This window comes from Gnatocerus cornutus, unplaced genomic scaffold, assembly GCF_029298725.1.
Source record: "Gnatocerus cornutus isolate USDA-ARS CGAHR unplaced genomic scaffold, icGnaCorn1.1 ctg00000022.1, whole genome shotgun sequence".
Taxonomy (NCBI): Eukaryota; Metazoa; Arthropoda; class Insecta; order Coleoptera; family Tenebrionidae; genus Gnatocerus; species Gnatocerus cornutus.
Window position 1 is genome coordinate 5,288,333 of NW_028275374.1, and position 5,156 is coordinate 5,293,488.

Consider the following 5,156-nt stretch of genomic DNA (forward strand, 5'->3'; position numbering starts at 1 on the left):
AGAATCTTGGTAAAAAGTGATGATTTTGTAGATTTCGTGCTCTTCTTTGCGAATTCAAGCCAAAAAACAACGAAAATCGGCGAGAAATCATCGTTTTGCATCGAAATATGCGGTTTTCTGTAAGAATTTTGATGATTTCGTGCAGAATTCTGCTGTTTTCTTGCAATTCAGCCGTTGAATCTAGGTAAAAAGTAATGATTTTGTAGATTTCGTGCTCTTCTTGGCGAATTCAAGATAGAAAACAACGAAAATCGGCGAGAAATCGTTGTTTTGCATCGAAATATGCAGTTTTCTCTAAGAATTTTGATGATTTCGTGCAGAATTCTGCTGTTTTCTTGTAATTCAGCCGTTGAATCTTGGTAAAAAGTCATGATTTTGTAGATTTCGTGCTCATCTTTGCGAATTCAAGATAGAAAACAACGAAAATCAGCGAGAAATCGTCGTTTTGCATCGAAACATGCGGTTTTCTCTAAGAATTTTGATGATTTCGTGCAGAATTCTGCTGTTTTCTTGCAATTCAGCCGTTGAATCTTGGTAAAAAGTCATGATTTTGTAGATTTCGTGCTCATCTTTGCGAATTCAAGATAGAAAACAACGAAAATCAGCGAGAAATCGTCGTTTTGCATCGAAACATGCGGTTTTCTCTAAGAATTTTGATGATTTCGTGCAGAATTCTGCTGTTTTCTTGCAATTCAGCCGTTGAATCTTGGTAAAAAGTCATGATTTTGTAGATTTCGTGCTCTTCTTTGCAAATTCATGCCAGAAAACAACGAAAATCGGCGAGAAATCGTCGTTTTGCATCGAAATATGCGGTTTTCTGTAAGAATTTTGAGGATTTCGTGCAGAATTCTGCTGTTTTCTTGCAATTCAGCCGTTGAATCTAGGTAAAAAGTCATGATTTTGTAGATTTCGTGTTCTTCTTAGCGAATTCAAGATAGAAAACAACGAAAATCGGCGAGAAATCGTTGTTTTGCATCGAAATATGCAGTTTTCTCTAAGAATTTTGATGATTTCGTGCAGAATTCTGCCGTTTTCTTGCAATTCAGCCGTTGAATCTTGGTAAAAAATCATGATTTTGTAGATTTCGTGCTCTTCTTTGCGAATTCAAGCCAGAAAACAACGAAAATCGGCGAGAAATCGTTGTTTTGCATCGAAATATGCAGTTTTCTCTAAGAATTTTGATGATTTCGTGCAGAATTCTGCTGTTTTCTTGCAATTCAGCCGTTGAATCTAGGTAAAAAGTCATGATTTTGTAGATTTCGTGCTCTTCTTGGCGAATTCAAGATAGAAAACAACGAAAATCGTCGAGAAATCGTTGTTTTGCATCGAAATATGCAGTTTTCTCTAAGAATTTTGATAATTTCGTGCAGAATTCTGCTGTTTTTTTGCAATTCAGCCGTTGAATCTTGGTAAAAAGTCATGATTTTGTAGATTTCGTGCTCTTCTTTGCAAATTCATGCCAGAAAACAACGAAAATCGGCGAGTAATCGTCGTTTTGCATCGAAATATGCGGTTTTCTGTAAGAATTTTGATGATTTCGTGCAGAATTCTGCTGTTTTCTTGCAATTCAGCCGTTGAATCTTGGTAAAAATTTATGATTTTGTAGATTTCGTGCTTTTCTTTGCGAATTCAAGCCAGAAAACAACGAAAATCGGCGAGAAATAATCGTTTTGCATCGAAATATGCGGTTTTCTGTAAGAATTTTGATGATTTCGTGCAGAATTCTGCTGTTTTCTTGCAATTCAGCCGTTGAATCTTGGTAAAAAGTCATGATTTTGTAGATTTCGTGCTCTTCTTTGCGAATTCAAGCCAGAAAACGACGAAAATCGGCGAGAAATCGTCGTTTTGCATCGAAATATGCGGTTTTTTCTAAGAATTTTGATGATTTCGTGCAGAATTCTGCTGTTTTCTTCCAATTCAGCCGTTGAATCTTGGTAAAAAGTGATGATTTTGTAGATTTCGTGCTCTTCTTTGCGAATTCAAGCCAGAAAACAACGAAAATCGGCGAGAAATCGTCGTATTGCATCGAAATATGCGGTTTTCTCTAAGAATTTTGACGATTTCGTGCAGAATTCTGCTGTTTTCTTGCAATTCAGCCGTTGAATCTTGGTAAAAAGTCATGATTTTGTAGATTTCGTGCTCTTCTTTGCGAATTCAAGATAGAAAACAACGAAAATCAGCGAGAAATCGTCGTTTTGCATCAAAATATGCGGTTTTCTCTAAGAATTTTGATGATTTCGTGCAGAATTCTGCTGTTTTCTTGCAATTCAGCCGTTGAATCTAGGTAAAAAGTCATGATTTTGTAGATTTCGTGCTCTTCTTGGCGAATTCAAGATAGAAAACAACGAAAATCGGCGAGAAATCGTTGTTTTGCATCGAAATATGCAGTTTTCTCTAAGAATTTTGATGATTTCGTGCAGAATTCTGCTGTTTTCTTGCAATTCAGCCGTTGAACCTAGGTAAAAAGTCATGATTTTGTAGATTTCGTGCTCTTCTTAGCGAATTCAAGATAGAAAACAACGAAAATCGGCGAGAAATCGTTGTTTTGCATCGAAATATGCAGTTTTCTCTAAGAATTTTGATGATTTCGTGCAGAATTCTGCCGTTTTCTTGCAATTCAGCCGTTGAATCTTGGTAAAAAGTCATGATTTTGTAGATTTCGTGCTCTTCTTTGCAAATTCAAGCCAGAAAACAACGAAAATCGGCGAGAAATCGTTGTTTTGCATCGAAATATGCAGTTTTCTCTAAGAATTTTGATGATTTCGTGCAGAATTCTGCCGTTTTCTTGCAATTCAGCCGTTGAATCTAGGTAAAAAGTCATGATTTTGTAGATTTCGTGCTCTTCTTTGCGAATTCAAGCCAGAAAACAACGAAAATCGGCGAGAAATCGTCGTATTGCATCGAAATATGCGGTTTTCTCTAAGAATTTTGACGATTTCGTGCAGAATTCTGCTGTTTTCTTCCAATTCAGCCGTTGAATCTTGGTAAAAAGTGATGATTTTGTAGATTTCGTGCTCTTCTTTGCGAATTCAAGCCAGAAAACAACGAAAATCGGCGAGAAATCGTCGTATTGCATCGAAATATGCGGTTTTCTCTAAGAATTTTGACGATTTCGTGCAGAATTCTGCTGTTTTCTTGCAATTCAGCCGTTGAATCTTGGTAAAAAGTCATGATTTTGTAGATTTCGTGCTCTTCTTTGCGAATTCAAGATAGAAAACAACGAAAATCAGCGAGAAATCGTTGTTTTGCATCGAAATATGCAGTTTTCTCTAAGAATTTTGATGATTTCGTGCAGAATTCTGCTGTTTTCTTGCAATTCAGCCGTTGAATCTAGGTAAAAAGTCATGATTTTGTAGATTTCGTGCTCTTCTTAGCGAATTCAAGATAGAAAACAACGAAAATCGGCGAGAAATCGTTGTTTTGCATCGAAATATGCAGTTTTCTCTAAGAATTTTGATGATTTCGTGCAGAATTCTGCCGTTTTCTTGCAATTCAGCCGTTGAATCTAGGTAAAAAGTCATGATTTTGTAGATTTCGTGCTCTTCTTGGCGAATTCAAGATAGAAAACAACGAAAATCGGCGAGAAATCGTTGTTTTGCATCGAAATATGCAGTTTTCTCTAAGAATTTTGATGATTTCGTGCAGAATTCTGCTGTTTTCTTGCAATTCAGCCGTTGAATCTTGGTAAAAAGTCATGATTTTGTAGATTTCGTGCTCTTCTTTGCAAATTCATGCCAGAAAACAACGAAAATCGGCGAGAAATCGTCGTTTTGCATCGAAATATGCGGTTTTCTGTAAGAATTTTGATGATTTCGTGCAGAATTCTGCTGTTTTCTTGCAATTCAGCCGTTGAATCTTGGTAAAAATTTATGATTTTGTAGATTTCGTGCTCTTCTTTGCGAATTCAAGCCAGAAAACAACGAAAATCGGCGAGAAATAATCGTTTTGCATCGAAATATGCGGTTTTCTGTAAGAATTTTGATGATTTCGTGCAGAATTCTGCTGTTTTCTTGCAATTCAGCCGTTGAATCTTGGTAAAAAGTCATGATTTTGTAGATTTCGTGCTCTTCTTTGCGAATTCAAGCCAGAAAACGACGAAAATCGGCGAGAAATCGTCGTTTTGCATCGAAATATGCGGTTTTCTCTAAGAATTTTGACGATTTCGTGCAGAATTCTGCTGTTTTCTTGCAATTCAGCCGTTGAATCTTGGTAAAAAGTCATGATTTTGTAGATTTCGTGCTCTTCTTTGCGAATTCAAGATAGAAAACAACGAAAATCGGCGAGAAATCGTTGTTTTGCATCGAAATATGCAGTTTTCTCTAAGAATTTTGATGATTTCGTGCAGAATTCTGCCGTTTTCTTGCAATTCAGCCGTTGAATCTTGGTAAAAAGTCATGATTTTGTAGATTTCGTGCTCTTCTTTGCAAATTCAAGCCAGAAAACAACGAAAATCGGCGAGAAATCGTTGTTTTGCATCGAAATATGCAGTTTTCTCTAAGAATTTTGATGATTTCGTGCAGAATTCTGCCGTTTTCTTGCAATTCAGCCGTTGAATCTAGGTAAAAAGTCATGATTTTGTAGATTTCGTGCTCTTCTTTGCGAATTCAAGCCAGAAAACAACGAAAATCGGCGAGAAATCGTCGTATTGCATCGAAATATGCGGTTTTCTCTATGAATTTTGACGATTTCGTGCAGAATTCTGCTGTTTTCTTGCAATTCAGCCGTTGAATCTTGGTAAAAAGTCATGATTTTGTAGATTTCGTGCTCTTCTTTGCGAATTCAAGATAGAAAACAACGAAAATCAGCGAGAAATCGTCGTTTTGCATCGAAATATGCGGTTTTCTCTAAGAATTTTGATGATTTCGTGCAGAATTCTGCTGTTTTCTTGCAATTCAGCCGTTGAATCTAGGTAAAAAGTCATGATTTTGTAGATTTCGTGCTCTTCTTGGCGAATTCAAGATAGAAAACAACGAAAATCGGCGAGAAATCGTTGTTTTGCATCGAAATATGCAGTTTTCTCTAAGAATTTTGATGATTTCGTGCAGAATTCTGCTGTTTTCTTGCAATTCAGCCGTTGAATCTAGGTAAAAAGTCATGATTTTGTAGATTTCGTGCTCTTCTTAGCGAATTCAAGATAGAAAACAACGAAAATCGGC